The sequence below is a fragment of the Sciurus vulgaris genome (genome assembly GCF_902686455.1).
Source record: "Sciurus vulgaris genome assembly, chromosome: 7".
Lineage (NCBI taxonomy): Eukaryota > Metazoa > Chordata > Mammalia > Rodentia > Sciuridae > Sciurus > Sciurus vulgaris.
In genome coordinates, this window is record NC_136467.1 from 156,688,195 (window position 1) to 156,708,951 (window position 20,757).

The 20,757-nt window shown below is 45.8% G+C and overlaps 2 pseudogenes across 2 annotated transcripts; both read right to left on the reverse strand.

Annotated features, from left to right (window-relative positions):
* Positions 1-4,561: 4,561 nt before the first annotated feature.
* LOC306666562 (vomeronasal type-1 receptor 4-like) lies at positions 4,562-7,179 on the reverse strand (annotated as a pseudogene). Its single transcript has one exon. The product of its transcript is annotated as a vomeronasal type-1 receptor 4-like (transcript).
* An 8,477-nt stretch (positions 7,180-15,656) lies between these two features.
* LOC306666565 (proteasome subunit alpha type-1-like) lies at positions 15,657-18,870 on the reverse strand (annotated as a pseudogene). Its single transcript has one exon. The product of its transcript is annotated as a proteasome subunit alpha type-1-like (transcript).
* Positions 18,871-20,757: the final 1,887 nt, after the last annotated feature.

The window sequence follows — 20,757 nt, forward strand, 5'->3', positions numbered from 1 at the left end:
AAGTTTCCTCCACGTCTTCTTGTGCTTTGTGGGTGAATGATATACCGTGGTACCACAGTCTGTTATTCACTCATCTGCTGAGGTACATCTTGGTTGCTTATGAGCTTCAGCAATTGTGAATAAAGGTGCTGCAAACACTTATGCACAAGTTTTTTGTATAGACTGTTTTTCAGCTTGTTTTGGTAAATGCCAAGGAGTGCAGTGGATGAAGTCTCCCCTTACACTGTTATTCCACTTTCTGGAAGATGTCCTCCACATTTTATTTCAGTTATTCTATCACATTGCTCATTTCTACTCTTACAATTTCAAGTAACTTCTTTATTAACTTACCTTTTTTACAGCAATCTCTCTTTTTCTAAAAATGCATCTCATAACTTTCCTGAGAGTATCTTCCCTCTACCTACTATATTCCCTATTTTCTAGTTCACTTTTATCTCTGTCACTCACATTTACTTCGTTTGTACAGTGATCTTTGATTGCTGGGACTTAATTATAAATTAAACTCTAAAAATAAATGGAAACTGATTCTATGAACCTAGTTTACTGACTCAGGGCTTCATTTAGAATGATCTATCAGACACTCAGATAGCAAAATATTTTAACTCGTGCAGGACACTGGCTGTAATCCCAACCGTCCAGGAGGCTGAGGTAGGAAGATGGAAAGTTTAAAGCCAGCCTCAGCAATTTAGGGAGGCCCTAAACAACTTAGTAGGACCCTGACACACACACACAAATTAAAAGGGCATGGGATGTGGATCGGTGGTTAAATTCCCCTGGGTTCAATCCCTGGTACAAAATAGTAACTTGTGGAATAGTAAAATTCCTTGAAGGAGGCGCACTCACTCTCCTGCCTCCATGGCATAATAAAACTCACTTTCTGTTTTCTGAGAACGATCTTAAAGGGCAGAAGTTGGAAGAAGTTCTTTTGGAATTTCAAATTTAATGAGTGAGGCCACTTATTCCAAATCACGGAATTAAATTAAAACGTGTACGTTATGAAGAGTCAAACCGTCCACCTGCCCTCTGAACAAAGGACCTGCCCCTTCACACTCAGTCCCTGAAGACCGGGCAGAACGAGCAAAGGGGGAAACACCACTCAGAACAGCAGGGCAGGAGCGAGCCTGGGCCAGGCAGCAGGGACGGGCCAAAGGACAGCAGCAGGCTGTCCCCTGGAAAAGCCTCACTGCGGCCGGCAGGAGCAGACCGCGGCCGGCCCTCCTGCGCGTCCTCCTTCGGGACCAGCGTTCCTTCACCGGCGCCTTCCCACCAATTCCAGAGCGCGGGCGCTCCGTGTCCGGAGCAGGGGCTCCTCACCAGCAGGGCCCCGGGGTCAGGGTGCGGGCGGAGAGGGCGCCGGGTTCCTGCTAGTCCCCCGGGCTCGGTGCGGCTCGGTGCTGCTGGGGGAGCGCACACAGCCCGGGAGGTGGCAGTGACTGGACGACGCCGCGGCCTTCCTCCGGAGGTCCCCGGCGAGTGACAGACGTCCAGTGACCTGCCAGCAAGTCCGCGGAGCTCGGCGCCCTCCCTGGGCATCCCTGCCCCGCGCAGCGCCGAGGGCACACAGGTCACCGTTTGCGGACAGGTAAGTCACGTCCGCCCGGCGCGGCAGAGGAAGCAGAGGAGGGGGCCACGGCCGCGCCCGGACCACCGAGCGGGCGCCGAGAGGGTGGGCGGCGCCCAGGGCGGGGCTCAGACGAGCGGAGCAGCTTTCCGCGTGGTCCGGTTCCACGGAGCGCGCTCACGGGAGCGCGCATGCGGCGCACAGGCACGCGCACGCCCCAGAGCACAAGCCCACAAAGGCACGCGGGCGCACGTCACGCAGCACGAGCCCACGGAGGCACGCGGGCGCACGTCACGCAGCGCGCGCTCGCGGGGCGCGCACGCTCTCCAAGCCCGCCGCCAGCTCGGGGCCGGGTTGGGCTCCGTGCGGCGCTGCTCCCCGCCAGAGCTCCCTCAGGACCCCCACAGTGAGGTGGAGCCTCCCAGGATTCCTTAGGAAGAGCGAACGGCCCGCGTGGGATTTGAACCTGGGACCTCCGAGCCCCTGGTGGGAGCCACATGGCCTGACCAGCAGGCCGCCCGAAGCCGGGCACCGTGGGTGGGCGTGACGCCAGGCCCTCCGCTGAGCTGGGTTCCCAGGACGCTCTCCTGCGGCGGCCGGGCAGAAGGACTCGGCTGCCTGCGGTGCACGTGGCCAGGCTGGTGCCTTGGGAGCCCGAGGCTCCGGAGGAGGCCTCACGTCTGCCCTTTTCAAAGTCGGCTTCTTACTGAGGCCTCCTGGACCACGGGCTCCAACAAGGGTTGGGTTTGGAAACAGGTTTCCCAGAAGGAACCGAATCCCGCCGGTAAGAGAGAAGCCCTGGACATTGCAGGGGCTTCAGGAAGTTAATGTTTGGTCAGCTTATCAGCTTTTTCTACATAGTTAAGAAACTTACCAAAATTTCGAGTGGAACCCAAGGTCTTCACAAGCCGTGAAGTGATACTGTTGAGAACAGGGTGATATCTGTGTAGCTAACTGTCTTCATCACCAGGATGCAGGCAGTTGCGACTGCTCCCTCAAGAGCCAATACAGCACAAACAGGACTGCTGGGCCCCGTGCTTATCGAGGTTGTTAAGAGATATTTGTCTGAGGAATGTGCAGCTGCCTAGAAACCTTACCTATCAAGGAGAGGGGGGCCTAGCCCCGACTCATCTCCTGCATAGTTCACCCCTTCCCTCCTCCCTTCTTCCTCTAGGACCGTTCAGTTCTGGTGGGACCCAATGAGAATCAAATAGATTGGCAGGACCCAACCAGAGGAGGACTAATGTTTAGCTGTTCAAATGTTAACCAATTAAAAAGAGCACTGTAAAACTGTTTGCCTTTCATTATAAAAGCCTGCTGAACAAAGGCTCAGGGCCTCTTAGCGTCACTGGTTACCGAGTGCTGGGAGGACCAGGCTGGAGCTTGCTAATAAATGACTCTTTGTTGCTTGCATTGATCATGGACTCTGGTGGTCTTTGTGGGGTCTGGAGCCGCTGGGCACAACAATACATTTAAGTCACATTTTGAATTCATAGGTTCAGTTTCGCTGGATTTGATAATTGTTTCCCTCATTAAGTTCACTCTTTTGATTATAAAATAACTACTTATAGAGTGCTCTTTTGTTACTAAAAAATGGAATGCTTTTACAAGAGTGAATAGAAGTAAAAAGTAATCATTTTCTGGAATGTGTGAGAAGAAAATGCAGTTCTTGGTGCCAGGGAGAGTAGATTTAAATCAGCTCTCACCTTCACGTTGGACAGGGTTTACTGTGTGGATCCAAATAATGCTGGAGGCACTAGGCGTCCTGCCTCTCCTGCCCTCTGTACTGGTGTTGGAGTAAAGAGTTCCGTTCCCATCCAGCTGCTTGCTTTGCCCCACCGATGTTTAACAGATCTCCACTGGTTCCTCTGAACATGGAGGTAAGAGTGACATTGTCAGCTGCCCTCAAACCCCATGGTGCCTATGGTTCCCTTCTCCGTGAAAACATGCCATCCTCAAGAAATGGCACCTCACGTTCAGGTCTGCACGCGGCCCCCACACCACACTGCTGGGACTTTAAATGCAACAGCAGTGCCTTGCTGAGGAAAAGGTTTCTTCATCTGGAACTGAGGAGCCCAGAGAAGCAGTGCCCAGGTGGACAGGTGAGCCACAGCCTTCATCCTGGGAGAGCTGAGCAGATCCCCTGGCTTCTCTCTGAGCTGGACCTGGTGCTCCTGGCAGCACACTCTGAGTCCCTTCCCTTACTCCTCCCTCACCTGCTGGTCCATGAGAATCTTGTGAGCACTTACCATCAGGCAGGAAGGAAGTCTATGAAGAAGTGAGGGGAAGAGTCCAAATGAAGACATGATGGTTGTCAATTCTCTATTTTATTGAAGAAAATTAAGTGCTTTAAAAACAATAAGACCTCAGTAATGTCCAACAGGTGTTCTTTTTAAAATGTCTCTAAGTCTCTTGTCATCTACAAGGTTTTACTCCCTACTTCACTTCACCCCGTCCCTAGGAACCAGAGCACGTATGCATTAGAATTCGTGTCATCTGCATGTCACCCATTCTGTGGTGACACGGAGCATGCTGTATGGTCGACAGTGCGTTGTGTGAACTCATGAGATTTAGAGGTATTAGTGTCAGCATGATAATTTGGTTTTGGATAGGTCCACACATGGAGGAGTCAGGGTTCCACAGGAGTTTATGAAACACATGAGTCAATATGGCCATCATGTCTAGCATAGCTCAGGATGCTCTATGGAGTTAAAAAAAAAAAAAGTCCTAGAATAGATATTACAGCAAGACAGGTTTTACAGCAAAGACATCTACTCTTTAAAAAACATTTTGTCTATTTCAGAAACAGTTACCAGCTTGTTTGTGACTCAAGATGGACAGGGGTGTGTTTGTAAAAGGATCTTGAGAATACAGGATCAAGATAAAAGGAATGTGAAGTTGGATAAGGCCAAATGGATTGATGCAGACACAGTAAGAAGAGATAGTGAATTGAGTATTTTGGCTTGAGTGTTCAGAATGGCTCAGAGTTTTCTGGGTTGATTGTAGACTGGGAAGTGGAATCCATGTGACCTCTTCTAAATGAAGTTGAATTATCAGCAACTCCTTAATATAAAGGGAGGTGTCCAAAGACTCAGGGAGACTGGAATACTGGAGATGCTTCATGGTATAAACCTGCTTAGGTACAGAAGATGTGGCTTGTACCACAGCTCTGACAAATCCAAACCCAGGAGGATGTGTTCACAGTCATGAGCAGTGACTAGAATGGACTCATCCTCAGGGACCTGCGGCCTGGCCCCTTGATCATGGTGTGTGCAGAGCTGCAGCATGCAGGAGCCCTACCAGAGCCTTACTTGTTGAGCCCAAGGACCAAGGCAAACATCTGGTGCATAGAGATCTGACTTGAATCACTAGACCAGATAATCATGATTCTTCCATTAACCTCCAGATTTGAAACAGATACCTTATTACCAGAACTATACATTTTACCCAAATATGTAATTTTGGTTCCAAGTTAGAAAACATGAAAACTAAGATCTTTATTGAAATTTATTGTTTACCACGGGGGCTCATGTAATGGGGAGTGAAGGGCGCAGTGTCAATAACCACACAGACACCAGGAGCCAGGTAAGAGCAGGCGAGCTTGTAGCTGCTGACTCATTTATTGCGGAAGCTTCTTCTTTTATTGAGTACCTATCCAATCTGCATCAATCAGCACTTCACACCACTCGAAACCACCAATCATTTAGTCTCCTAGAACCACCAATCATTTGAGGGTTTTGTATTTTGCACCAATGGGGATATATTACTCCACAGAAATTAATGCAGAACCAGATTATTTTGAAGCTCTAGTAATGGGATGTATGATAGCATTGTGGTCAGTGCCAGAGCACTAAGATAAACAGAAATAAGTCATAAATTATTTTCTTTATTTATTTATACAGTTGAAAAAGATGCATTCACATGTTTAGAAAATCAGAAACTGTAGAAAGATTTAATCAACTTTTGTACATACTATGCCTCCATTTACCTAGTTTCTGTCAAAACCAGTTTTTGTCAAAGCTAGTAACACCTCTTTCAGTTTCTTCTTATTTTTACAGAATGATGATGGACATAAGTTATACAAATTTTATTATATTCCCTTATGAATTGTTATTTCACATTAATTTTCTTTTCATTAATTTAAACATCTTTCAACTATTATATCAAAACATTTTAAATTTAACCACTTTTCACAAGTACCATAACATTTTGTTGTAAGGATAGATATTTACAATATTTTTAGACAGTTAATAAGATGGGACCATTAGCTGGATACTTAGGTTGTATTTTAAAAATAATTTGTGATATTTTTCATACTTTAGTTCTTAAATGAGCATGTGTATTGAAGTATTAGGACCTAGAAATGGAATGCCTGAGTCACAGGTGATGCTTCAGTAATTTTATCTGGCTTCCTGTGACCTCTGCCTCAGGTAAGGGCTACCACTCACCAGACTTGTTGTCCGAGAATATTTGCTTACTTTTAAAGTTGGTCTTGCTTGATTTTTTAAATACAAAGTTTAACAAAACTGACAGTCTTCCCGTTTTCTTATTGGAGAGTCTTACTGAGCAGCATTCAAGTAGACATCCATGTCTGTGATTCAGCACAAATGGACTGAGGATCGCATAGCCAAGGGAGAGAAAATCTTGAACAGTTACTGTTATTGAATCATTATCTAAGGAAACAGTAGAATATAAAGACATAAAACAATCTATCCAATAGAAGAAGAGAAAACAGCATCAGAAGGAGAGCACTTTGAGCAGCCTTCATCTCAGGGGGAGTTCTGTAGAGGAGCTTGAGGCTGCAGGTAGAGGACATGCTGGTGGTGCTTGTGGAGGAGGAAGACCATGTAGCCACTGGCCCAGCCCATGACACCCTGGAGCATAACATCTCAAAGGACCATGAGAGAGAGGAAAATCCATCTGATTACCCAGATTTCAGGCAGAAAAATAACAGTAGTTCTCACTTTTGCTAGTTTCTGATGTGTTCATGCTGCTGATATGTTTGATATAAAATGGTAAGTTCATGCTTATGAAGGCATTGAGAATCCAAAAGAGCAACAAGAGAAGGATGTGCCAGGCAGACCTGGGCTGCAACCTCCCCCACCTGGAGGCTCTAGGACTGATGGTGATGGCCTGGACCACTGTGAGGAGACTGGTGGTGCAGATGGACAGGCCCTGGGCCACTCTCTGCAGGTAAACAACAGTTTTACAGCCTACATCATCTTGGAAGTCTTTCAAACCAAAGCTGGCTATTGTCCTTGGTGTTCCTTTGATAAAAAGCATGAGAATGTTTGTAAGAGCCAAGTGAATGAGAATAAGGTGCACTGATTTCTTCTGTGAGTCTGCTATGTAAATGAACATACAATCCACAAAAACAGAAATATTCCCCACAATGCCCAATCCAGTTAGAAAGAGGATCACTGAACTCTTGATCATGTTCAAACTATTTGTGATTTTATGGACAGAAAAGCTTCAGTTCTTTGAAATCCTTCCTGAGTAAAGCATCAGGAGCACTGATGGGAACCTGGGAACACATTCAGGTCAAGCACATTCCTGCTGCATGGAAGACAGTCTCCTTACCTGCCGGACCAGGGCTTGTCCAAAGAACGCCGTCCATTTCCCTGCAAGCACATTCCTGCTGCATGGAAGACAGTCTCGGTACCTGCCGGTCCAAGGCTTGTCCAAAGAACACCATCCATTTCCCTGCAAGCGCATTCCTGCTGCATGGAAGACAGTCTCGGTACCTGCCGGACCAGGGCTTGTCCAAAGAACGCCGTTCATTTCCTGTGGTGCTCTCTACAGGACAGTCTTTACCCTTACGTGCCATTTGTTGAAGAAAAAACAAATGTCTGAAGTTGCAAAGTAGACTTTGTTTTCCTGATTTCCACATCAGCAAAACTAAACTGCTTGTTCAAGCCCTTAAATATCCCATGTATTTTAAAATCCCAGCTTGTGTTGAATTAAACTGAAAATCTCCAACCTGAATGCTTCCCTGTGTTTTCACTTAATCTACCATATTCCCATCTGTCAATTTCACAGGTGACTCATCCTTAACTCTTTCTCTGCGAAATTCAACATGCACTCAAAATTTTTGAGTCAACTCAAAACCTGTCATACTTAGCAATATTTGTTTCTCCTGTAATGCCACTTTTTTCATTCACCGTATACCTATCATTTTGATTAGTAAAACTACTCCTGATTCTTGTCCTGTATCCAATTTTCATCTTTGATTCATGTGCCTTTTTATCTCAGAATTTTTTTTTTTTTTTTTTTTTTTTTTTTTTCATACCAGGGATTGAACCCAGGGTTGCTTGATGACGAGCAACATCCCTAGTCGTTTTATGACAGGGACTCACCAAGTCACTTAGGGCCACACTAAGTTGCTGAGGCTGACCTTGAACCTGTGATCCTCCCAACTCAGCCTCCTGGCTGGCTCACTATGCCAGCACTCAGAATTGTCTTTAAAACCCAAACTGATTCTGTGATTTCGCTGCTTATGAATTTTCAGGACACTTTCCTGACCTCAACATCAAATCATACTGATACCGCCATTTACCGGTGACAAGTTCTGCTCCCTCTAATGTTGAAGTTTGAACACTAGAGAAGCACACCAAAGCAAGCATATTAAGCAGGTTTTATTGAAAAGTAATAATACAGACTTCTTCCAGGAGGGAGAAGGGGGCCATAGCTGATGTCCTAGAGTCCCCAGAAGTGAACTCACCCTACATCTTTTATAGGTTAAATTCTCTTTTGTTCTCCAGTTCTCTCCCCGCTTATCTCTCCTTCCTGCCTACAGAGACTAGGATTGGTTTTGCATAAAGTGAGAGCGCTGGGAAGAGGGAGGGCCTACGTGATTCAGCCAGGCAAGGGCCCAGGGGGCATTAATTAGCATTTCTTTACTTGCAGTCCTTGATAAAGGCAGGTATGAGCTCCGGAGATCCTTGACATTCCATTCTTCCAGGGGCAGTCTCCCAACTTCCAAAGGCAGATGGCTTCATGGCTTCATTTCCTCCATTTGACCAAATCCCCTATTTCTACACTAACTACCTGTCCTTAATTCTGACTTCAAAACTGCAAAGAACCTCAGCTGTCAAAGATTAATCAGACAAAGGCCTCTGGGAAGATTCCTCCAGCATGAATCAATATGAACTGCAGGCAAGCAGGAAGCAGGAGATACCACCAAGCAGTGCCCCCAGGACAGGTCTGAGTTCCCACTCAGTGAACACAGGCACCTCTTAGGGAGGCCTGAACCAGGTCTGGTGTGTTGATGCTTATCAAGTGGGCTCAGGAGAAGAGCATTCACTAGGTGTTGTGGTGTTGTGTGCTGTAGAGATGGGAGTGGCTTATGGAGTAGGAATCCCCAGTGGAGACTGATATAGCAAGGGGCTGGGGCTGCAGGGAGGGGAGGTGTCTTCACTCACATGGGGCCATGGTGGCCTTAGAGCTTCTGCATAGCCCTGTCTGCAGTCGTCCTAGCAGCCAGATTCTCCCACATCTGTCCTCTCCATCTGCGATGAGCAGGGCTGCTTTGACGTTATCACTCCATGTTGATGGATCTCCTCCCTCCCTCTCACCTTTCCTTTCTTCTTTTCTTCCCTTTCTTTCTTTCTTTCTTTCTTTCTTTCTTTCTTTCTTTCTTTCTTTCTATTTTTCAATGAGTTATAAGAGTTCTTTAAAACCTGTTGATAAACATGTAGCAGTTGCACTTACTCGTGGGCTGCAGGGAAATCCCAGCAGGTGTGTACCTGTGTACTGGCCAAGATAGGGTAGCTGCCATTCCCCTCTCCTCATCTCTTTCTCTTTAGAGACCTCACACTCCTCTCTAGTTGTTTAAAGAATATGTGGCAGGTCACCAGGGACCGTGGCGTCCACCCTATGCTGTAGAGCAGGGAACTCAGTCCTTCCCTCCAGCTATTCCCGAGGCCTGCTGTCCATCTTCCCTCTCTGCCTTACCATCTTTCCAAGCCTCTGGTGATCACGGTTCTACTTTCAGATTGATAGGATTTCACTCTTTCAAATGAACCTCTCCACCCTCATCTCTCACCTACGACTCACCTCAGACCACACATAAATGCCCCAGAACAGAAGAATCCAGGTGTTTAAGTGATCCCCAGAGCTACCCATGTTCTGTGTACTTGGGATGCCTTTCCTCAGGGCTCCTCCCCACACCCGCTGCCATCTTCCTGGGCTGCCTTACATGTGTGCCCATCTTGAAGGTCTCCAGCAGCTCCATCTGCTTCAAGCTGGACTTCTGCACAGGTTCAGTTCCAGGGAGCCTAGGGATATCAGCAGAGGTCTGTATCAGTGCATTCAGCAAAGTGAAAGAAACCAGGCCATGATGGAACAGCAGCGATAACCAGTGGCTTTGGAGTAAGAGAATTGAGGACAACCTGGGTTGGAATGTCAACATGGATTCCCGAAGATTCCTCAATGCCCAGTGTACTTATGAAGCACTTCCTTATTTTGGTCACCCAGGCCTCCTTCCCATTTTCCTGGTCGTCTCTTCACCTTGCTACTCTCCAAAGCTCTGCCATGGATGTGAGGGAGCTTTGAGACACCTTCTAAGTAACCGTCTTTTCTCTTGGACTGACTAATGTGAACACCACTGGGTGGCTGGGGTGCCTTTCTGGAATTCCAAATGACTTTTGGGAACTGTTCACAAGGCCGTGTTCTGCCTTCAGATGATGCATGATGCCCCGTCTGGGTCTAACCTGATGACTCCGATAGCTGTGCCATCTCAGCCCCAGTTTTCTCAACTAAAAATGAGATTAGTGCTGATGTTCTGTAAGACTAAGTCAGTTGACAGTGAACCAGTTGGATTGTACCAACTCATAATCTGATAAAATATGAGAAATTTCCTGAAGAACACCTCTAGTTTTAGACGTACCTGTTTCAAGTGGTGCCCCATCAAACTGGCAGGTGGAGAATGGGCTCCACTCACACCTGTGATGTGCTGTGTCAGAACAGCAGAGCCCGTGGGGGTGCAGGAGAGCCCTCCAGGCAGCACCTGCAGAGCAGGCTCACCTGCACACTGAGGAGGAGACTCGATGGTGAGGACAAAGGTGTCCCTGTGTGAAACCCAGAAAGAGGTGAAGAAGCTCATGCAGGCTGACTCATGGTGGCAGCATGATGCAGTAAGAACACAGCTTCAGTAAAGTTTAAGAGCCAAAGAGCTTCTGTGATGCTCAGGTGCTGAGAGAGGCAGGGAGCTCACCTAGGCCTCGACCCCAGAGCTCTCTGAGGGCCTCAGTCCCACACAGGGGAACAAGATGAGCCTGGCAGAGCACCTGTGGCACTGCCTTCATCTCTGTACCCGGGTGCACATGTTCACAGACCAGATGAGCCAGTGTCCTGACTGTCACAGACCCTCTCATGTAGCCAAGGAGACAAAGCAAAACTCACACTCTGAGGAAACCTCACAGGGCACCTTGCAGCAGACAAAGGAGGTCGGGCCCACTCACCTGGGTGGATGCAGACAGGCTCTGCGCTGGTCCTTCTGACAAGGGGCAGCTTCCCAGGTCCCATTTGTATCCTCTGGCTATGTCGAGCCTTGCCTACCATGAACCACCACCAGGACTCCAGTTGTCACAGTTGACACCTGTCAGGGAGAAGCAAAGCCCTGCAGAACCTCAGTCCCTGGGGTCAGCTTTCCCTCTCTCCACAATTACTACATTTATTGGGCTCAGAAGTTTTCTGAGGCTTAATTAAAGTTAATTACCTTAATAGAACAGTGTCTAGTGAGAAAGTGAACAACTAGCTAAGTTTCTGTAGATTTCCCATTTCTCTGGTGTTCCCTTCAATATCACTAAGTTTCCTAGGTCCATCACAAAGGGGCCAGCTTTGGAAACACAGTCATTTCCCCTCTTTCTCAACATGTCCTTCAAACACAGGGATGTGACACATGATGACCAGCACTGCGGCCTTTGCCTTCTGAGCGTGTTCCTAGCCTGCGCCCAGGAGGGACAACAGACCCTAGCTTCACCCAAGATTGTAGGCAGTCCAAGGTCTGGGAAATAACTGACTGCTTTATCCCCTGATGGTTAAACACAGACTGGGACCCCAGTGGGGTGGACCCTCCTCTTAAAGGCCAGCCCTGTCCTGTAATGATCTTACCCTCATTGCCTAGAGAGGCCCCTGACACCTGGCCTAGCCCATTCCTGCTCCCATGAAGAACAGCCCTTGGTATGAGAATTATCTTTACTGCCCATGTCCAGGCAGAGTTGTGCTGAGGAAGTTCCAGGGAGAACTGTCAGGTGTGATAAATGAAGGAAATGGGGTTCTCCCACCCTTTGTTGTATTAGAGCATTTTATGTAGAAGTCAGGTAATTCTCACTTTTCCTTGCCCCTTTGAGGTGTGGACATCTCTTTCAAAGCCAAGTGATGCTCTTGACTGTTCTGGAACTCAGCATGTTTTTCTCCAGGCCCTGGAGTCCTCCTTCAGAGAGGACCAAGAAGCCAGGGGCCTGTCTTCCAGGTCCTGAGGAAGTGGAGGAGTCTGACTTTTCTGGCCACCAAGCTGCACATTGCAAAACCATCCTCCGTCCTTAAGAAGCAGTGCACTCACCTTCTGATAAAGGCAAACCTAACTTAGAATCCACCACAAGGCCAGGAGAATTTCACATGAACTGTGTTTGACAAATGGAGTAGTCAGTCCTCTTACTTGAAGCTGAGTTACACTTTGAGAACATGTATTTTCTGACTTGTATTTGTCTATAAAAGGTGAGTTTTTTAAAAATTGTTTTTATATTTTTCTTCTGCATTGTCTTTACTAGATATCTTTTGCTATGCATTACATTCTGGTTTAATAATTTTGAATAAGAAAATCTTTTTCTTTTCCTCCTTTTTATGTAAGGAATCTGGCTTCCCCCACCACCTGTCAATCTGCGTTTGCCCGCCTCTCACGTTACAGGAATTTCTGGCTTACATTGCCATAATCTTCCTGCCTCCCATGTTACGTTCTAATATGTCATTGGTCCATCAGTCAGTCTGTAAGAATTCTCCTCTGCGATTGGTTCCTCTCAGCCCGTGAAATTCTTATGTCTGAGAAAAATCTTGCACCATGTTTCTCTTTTCTTTTCTTCCCTTTCCCCCGTGCAGACATGAATCGTCTGCACAAAATAAAAAGTTCCTTGTGTGAGACCTGTATCTGTGGAGCGTTTCTGGGAGCTAGCGACGAACCATAACTGTGCCTTTAACCCTAACATTTTAGACAGGTTTTGCAGGTTGGAAACAGATTTTCTATTGGGTTCTGGGGTTTGAACACAGGGGCAGTCAGCCACTGAGCCACATCCGCAGCCCTATTTTGTATTTTATTTAGAGACAGAGACTCACTGAGGTGCTTAGTGCCTCGCTGTTGCTGAAGCTGACTTTGAACTCATCTCATTCTTCCTTCCTTCCTTTGTTCCCTCCCTCCCCCTCTGTCCTCCTCCTCCTCCTCCTCCTCCTCCTCCTCCTCCTCCTTCTTCCTCTCTCTCTCTCTCTCTCTCTCTCTCTCTCCCTCTCTCTCTTACACTGGGATTGAACTCAGGAGCTCTTCACCTCTCAGCTCCCCCCACACTCTATTTTCAGACAGTGTATCACTCAGTCTTAGGGCTTCACTAAGTTGCTGAGCTGGCCTGGAGCTTGTGATGCTCCTGCCCCATTTCCCAAGTCACTGAGATTATAGGTGTGTGCCACCACGCCCAACTTCAGTGTTTATTTCTTAAAAAGCAAATATTGTCTCTCACGACCCAAGTGTAGTAATTAAAATAAGCAAATTACTTGCTAGAACATATTTAGATTTTACCCACTGTACCATTGATATCCTTTGTCTCAAAAGGTAATCCCAAATCCTCCACTACAGCATTCAAATGTGATGTGTCCTTAGGATCCTTATCCTCTAAAACTCCTGAGTCCTCCTTTGCCTTTTATTACATAAAACCTTTTCTGGAATTTCCCTTCGGCTGGCTTTTCTCAGTGCTTAGGCTCAGGAGAGGCCTTGCAGGCACAGCAGGGAAGTGCCCTCAGCTGATGGCACTTCCCGGGCCTCCTGCTGCTGGAGCGGCCTCTCTGCCCTGCACTTGCACCTTTGGTGGCCAGGTCATCTGCTTGGTGTTCAGCACAACCATGACTGTTGCATCCTTTGGCATGAGTGAGGCATTGGGGAGACATTTCGAGGCCATGTGGAATTCCTGGGACACCTAAACCCTCACCCACCACCCTGATGGTCTCCTCCTGAAGAAATTACTGTCACGATGTTGCCAAGAGATGATTTTCTAATCTCACTTTCCTTTTTTCTCTTTGTGTTTATTAGTTGGATGTTCCATGGAAGACAGAGCTTCCCCTTCTCTCTGATTCCTTATTTCCATTGTGGACCTGTGTGTTCTTGGTTGATAGGGAAGGTGACGTCACTTCATGTCATGACTCAATGTGATTCTCAGGTTCCATCACAAAGGGTGACAGGGTGACAGACCCTGCAAGCTGGCCCCCTAGTTGGCATGCACATCCCTCTTGGTTTCATTCTTACTTTGTGACATATAATACACTCCAGTTTCATCTCACCTTTCCCTGAATTAGCCCTTAAACAAGCTCTATGTTAAACAATCTGCTTTCTTTGTATCAGAAAATTGTATTTAGAACTCAATCCTGGATGTGAGGTGCATTGAGAAAATGATGATTTTCCTGAGACATCTTCTCAACCAAATGAACCAAAATAATGCTTTTCTCCGAGTGCTTATCTTTCATTGATGCACAAGTGATTTCAGGATCTGCTTTCTGCCAGGTGCACCCCTGGGTAAGGGAACAGGGTCACAGGGCATGAAGGGACAGTGACCAGGGCCCTGACTCCCATCCAGCCCTGTGCTGCTCTCTTGGGTGGAGAACCAATGCTCTTCTCAGCTCAGCCCTGAGCCCAACATGCTCATGTCCTTTGATCAGCGACCAGGAGGGCAGCAGATGAACATATGGAAGGATTATACTTGTCTATAGATGATCACAGAAGTGTCCTTGATCTTCACAGCAGGACTGATGTTCTTAGGGAGGGTTGGGAGGATCCTTCAGAGTTTCTGGGCTCACTTATTGTTTCACATATGAGGAATAAAACAACCGTCCAGGGCTGTAATGTGACCTTAACGTACATAGATGCAGCAAGGTGACTCCATCCTGCCCAGGTGCTGGTTGGGGCTTGCTCTAAAGCAGAGTCCCTAGTGCTGGTCATCACACGCCACATCCCTGTGCCTGGAGAAAGTCTTGAATATGAGGGGAAGCAGCCCCATACTGATTCAGCTGTGGACCTTTGGGAAGGTGAAGGGAAGGCCAAGACATGGGAACTCAGATACAGAAACATGGCTGGTTGTTCACTTTCTCTCTACAAAAAACTTCTATTAAAATAATTAAGCCCCAATTAAGTCTGGGATAACTTGTGAGCCCAACAAATGCAGTAATTGTGGAGGGGGAGGGAAAGCATCCTTCAGGGACTGAGGTTCTGCAGGGCTTTGCTTCTCCCTGACAGGTGTCAACAGTAAGAACTGGAGTCCTGGTGGTGGTTCATGGTAGGCAGGAGCTCCACAAAGCCAAAGCCAGAGGGCATAAATGGGACTTGGGAAGCTGCCCCTTGTAGGAAGGACCAGCACAGAGCCTGTCTGCAGCACAGCCACCAAGGTAAGTGGACCTGAGGGTTCTGGGTTCCTCATGGATGCCAGGTGATATTTCCTCAGCAGCACAGACCTTACTCTCCCTGTGACTAGGAAAGGGATTTGCTGAGAGGGTCCTGAACCTTAGAATTTGCTCTTCCCCTGACCTTTAGGCAAGTGCCTGAGACCAGGATGGAGGGGACCATATCCCATAGATGTTCCTCCAGAAAGGATCAGGTGTCTCTGCCCCTGTTTTTAGGATCTGATGCCATCAGAGAGCTCTGTGATGGGTCTTTATAAAGTTACTTCCTTGACTTCTTTAAGGAACCAGAAAGGTATAGGACCTCTCAAGTTTCTATGAAAATGTTTTCTTCAGCCTCCAGTTTCACCTGTATTATAACTCCATCATAACTTGATACAACAATGTTAGCACATTTCATTTTTGGTACATTTCTGTATTTCCAGGATGGACCACAGTGAGCTGGGTAAAAGATTCTTGGTTGGCAACCATGTTCTTTCAGAGCTTGAAATATGTTGTTCCAGGTCCTTCTAGCTGTTAGGGTCTGGACTGAGAAATCTACTGATATCCATATTGGTTTCCCCCTATATGTAATCTGATGCTTTCTCTTGCAACCCTTAAATTCTATGTTTATTTCAGATGTTAGGCATTTTCATTGTAATGTGCCTTGGTGTGGATAGGTTGTAAGTTTGTGCATTTGGTGTACTGTAAGCCTCTTATAGTTGATTTTCCATTTCATTCTTCAAGTTTGGGAAATTTTCTGCTATTATTTCATTGAATACTTTGTTCATTCCTTTGGTTTGTATCTCTCTGCTTTCCTTAATCTGAATAATTCTTAAATTTGATCTTTTCATGATATCCCATAGTACTTCGAAGTTCTGTTCATGATTTCTTACCATCTTCTCTGTTTGGTCAACTTCATTTTCAAGATTAGATATTTTGTCTTCATTGTCTGAGGTTCTGTCTTCCAAGTGGTCTAGTCTGTTGGTGATGCTTTCCATTGAGTTTTTTATTTGGCTTATTGTTTTCTTCATTTCAAGGATTTCTGTTTGTTTTTTGTTTTGTTTTTGTTTTTGTTTTTTTCAGAATCTCTATCTCATTGATATGATCTTTTGCTTCCTGCAGTTGCTCTTTTAACTGCTTATTGGAGTGGGCATTCATTGCCTGAATTTGCTCTCTTAGCTCATCCTTTGTTTCATGAATCATTTTAATTAAGTATATTCTGAACTCCTTTTCTGACATTTCTTCTACCATGCTGTCATTGGATTCTATTAATATAGAATCTTGGTTTGTCTGGAACACTTTCTTCCCTTGTTTTTTCATAAGTTTACATGTATTCTCCTCTAGCAATGCAGATCTGGGGTATTGTATTTCCCCCCTGTAGGTTTATACTGACCCTGCAGATTTCTAATACCTCTATTTTAAGGGGGAGATCAATATTAGCAGCACCCAGTACAGACAATATGTAGCCCTAAACCAAATAGGCCCTATGAAGACATTAATAATATTGTCATAATAAACAGAGAGGATGAGTTCAATTGTTATGTACAGTATAACAAATAGATTTGCAATGAGGTCTACAGATTCTAATGGTGGACAAAGAGGATGGGGTGGGGTGTAGGATGTAACTGTTAATGGGAAAAGAAAGTAGTATATAGATGTACTAGATAGTAGGAGGAGTGAAAGTGGAATAAAAAATAGTTGGTTGTTAGCATGATAAAAAGGAGAAAGAGACTGAGGGAGTAGGTAAACAAAAGGAAAATAGAGTGAGAAAGATAAAGAAATAAAAACTTAAAATTTTTCAAAGGGGAAAAGAATAATCTGTACTATAAGTCCTATACTATTCAATCCTCCTAGTCTTCAGTAGCATGATACATGTGAGGTACCTGACAATGAGCTTCCAGTCTCTAGCAGGTGTTTTGGGATGGAATTGGCCCCACCTAAAGATGGCTGTTTCCACTTCCAGGATAATCCAAGATGGCCACATTGGCTCACAAATGTGTTGTCAAATGGGGAGCTGCAGGGTACGGCGTGGGTGCCGAGTCCATGTGGTTTCTGGTCAGGCTGGGGTTCCTGGTGGCAGAACATGGTCAGTCAGTTCAGGGGTCCTAGATGTGGGGTGTGGTCAGTCAGGCCAGGGGTCCTGCAGTTCTGGATCTTGTCCCAAGATGACAGCAGCCACATGTAAACCAAACCTGTGGGTACTGTGACTGGACTGCCAGGCAACAGCAGGCAACTGGCAATCTGCTGGTGGTCTGCAGGCGATCTACAGACTACTGGCAGATGATGAGCAGGTGGACCTCAGGCAGTGGTGGTGGGTAGGTGAAAGGCAGATGATGGGCAGGCAAGAGGCAGGCAAATGGGCAAATGGCAGATGATAGACAACAGAGAGTGATCTCTTGTGGTGGCATCTTGATACCATGAAATGAGGCCCTCATAACTTTGTTTTTGTTGTTTGAGGTGAAAAAACTTTCTTTCATAGTTGTCTTTAAAACCACACAAACACTATTTTCTTCACATGAAAACATTGGAATACCTATACTTCCTAGCAAATGATTATATAGACCCTCTCAAGGAATGTACCTCATTATATGATTCAGGATGGTTACTTGGAAAAAACTCACATTTGGACTGCTTCCTAAAACATATTCTTCCAGCACTGCATCTTTTGGTTCAAAGTATAGATCACTGCCATCAGTATGTGTTTCTGTATCATCAATATTCAATAATAGACAGATAAGTAAGTTTATCACTTCATGCTCCATTGGTTCCTCAGGCTTTTCTGCAGGTTCCTCAGCAGGTAGTTCAGGCTGTGCCTTCCTCTGTGGCCTGTCTTCAAGCCCTTCCAGGAATGGGACACAATCATCATCATCATCGACTATAGAGTCCAGGACTATACCAACAACTCCAAGGGAATCATTCTCTGTAGAGAGGTCGTGCTCTGCAGAAAGTGTCTCTCTAAAGGCAGAATGACCATGTTTAACCAGTACATTGAAGTTGCACCCCATAAACCCAGACATATGTCTTTCCTTGTGAGCAGGATCGAGAACATGCTCCAGTGGACTTAGCTCTGCAGACCAAATAGGTAGCAAATAGGACCAAATAGGACAGGTTTGGAAAGTGTGAGGGCCCATAACATCATAACCAGCAAAAAGCAGCTCTACACCAGAAGATGTCTGACCATACCTCTGTTCTGGTGTCTGAATCTTGCTTCCACTTAAGAAATATAAGAGGAGACACAGGAGGTGGCCTGCCAAATACAAATCTGGAATCTAAACACGCCTAGTGCATAAACTTACATAACAGTCTAGCACCAGCAGTAAGCCCAGTAGTTGAGACGCCGATATGGCTGAAAATATGGAGAACTTTTTCCTGGTGAGCTGCAAGCTCTGACTGTGTCCCCTTCAGTGCAATCAACATGCAGGGTTGTGGTTTCAGACCATCTGTGCCTGAGTCCTTTTAACAGTCTCCATTGCAAGTTCAACTTGATGAATCCTGCCCCAAGGGCTCCAGTGTCATACTTCCCACTGGTTGGAAACTTCCCCCAGTCACAAGACCGCTGCCCTAAACCTTCCAAAGATCAGGTTCAATGCACCATAGTTCCTGACATACCTGGCTGTGAGCTCAGTCACAGCTTCAGAATCAAAGGGTGCTCAGAACCTTGAATGCGAGTCTCTAAGGTGACTTTCAGAGCACGTGGGAGGAAACAACATCAAAAAAGGAGGGGTAGGAAGAACTCTCTTTGGACACAGTCAGCTCTACTGTGTATCCTGATTCTCAAAGTTGCTGATGTGAGGTGCTTTCTACAGAAACAGACAACCACCACTGTTGCCTTCTTACGAAGATCTTTACTGCATCTAAGCTTCTCTGCCTAGGGATGGTTCTTAACCTGATCATGGGAACAAGCTTCATGTTTCTGCAGGAATTGGCGGTGCTGGGAACATCTTTGTCCATGTGAACTACATTTACTTATTTTGAGTACTGAGAAAAAAATCTATAGACACTATTCTCATCCATTTGGCTTTTACAAATATCCTAATATTTTTACCAAAGTAACACCAAGGACAATAGTCATAATTGGTTTTCAAAATCTCCTAGATGATGTAGGCAGTAATGTTGTACTTTACCTGGAGAGGGTGGCCAGGGGCCTGTCCATCACACTACAGTCTCCTCGCAGGGTCCAGGCCATCAACATAAGACCCTGAGTCTCCAGGTGGGGGAGGCTGCAGCCCAGGTCTGCAGGGCACATCCTTCCCTTGTTGCTTTTTTGGATTCTCAATGCCTTGATAAGCATGAACTTACCATTTCACATCAAAAATATCAACAGCCTGAACACGTCAGAACTTAGTAAAAGTAACCACTACTGTGATTTTCTACCAAGGAGCTGGATGACCAGCTTAGTTTTCTCCTTCTCATGGTCTTCACAGACTGCTCCAGTGTCATGAGCCAGGCCTGGGGACACACAGCATTTCTTCTCTACAGCCACCACCAGCACCTTCTCTACCTGCAGACCTCCAAGCTGCTCTACACAAGCCCCCCTGAGGTGAAAGCTGCTCAAAGTGTTCTCCTTCTGATGCTCTGTTTTCTCTTCTTCTATTGGACAGGTGGTTCAATCTCTTTATGTTCAGTTTTCTCCTTACAGAAAGATTCCAAAGCAATAAGTGCACAAGAGTTCCTGACCCTTGGCTATGCAATCCTCAGTCCATTTGTGGTGAATCACAGAGACGGACATCTGACTGCATGCTGTCATGCTCAGTGACAGGGAAAAACATGGAGAAATTATCCATTTCACGGATTCTTTCAGGAATTTTGAAATCACTGTTAATTTTGTGTTTCTCTTTATGATGCAAGACTCCATAAGGGCAGGGGAGTCACACAGAGGTGCATCTCACACCTCAAAGCTGGTGACAGTCCTGAGCAGACAGAGGAAGCTTCACATTCTACTTCCTGCCTCCTTTCAGGAAGGGGCTGAGGTTCTCATGCACGTAAGAGGCTCTTTCATACCCTCTTCTGCTAGTAAGCTGCAGAAAGGCAATTTGGCACATTGTAGCAAAACTACTTACCTGTTCAGCTCTTGACCCAGTACCTTTATCTGTAGGACCTGAAGTTGCTGATGCCCGTGCTCATGTCAGATACAGAATGAAAAATATTTTAGATTCCAGTATTATTTAAAAATCAGACATAATGTCCAGTAAAGGGGCCAGTGGAGATATTTTCATATTTGTATCCATTCCCTTGTAATTGAAGTTATTAAGGAACAGGTGAGTCCAAAGTGGAATCATATGTACTGGGATCTAAGGTGTATTTAAAATTTACTTAAAAAGCAATGTGGACTAATTGTGTTTTAGGAAGGAATACAACACATTTAATTGGCTGTTGTCTGCACATGAATATTTGCATAACAGAAAAGAGAATGAAGTCCACGTGCCTCTTTCCAGAGAAATGAACTTCCTGGGGGTATACTAAGGAGGGCTAATTTTATCTTTTTGTATTTTCTGATTTTATTTTTACTTTTGAAATACTTTTAAAAGAAGTGAACGAAAAATTAAAGTTTAAAATAGTTTATG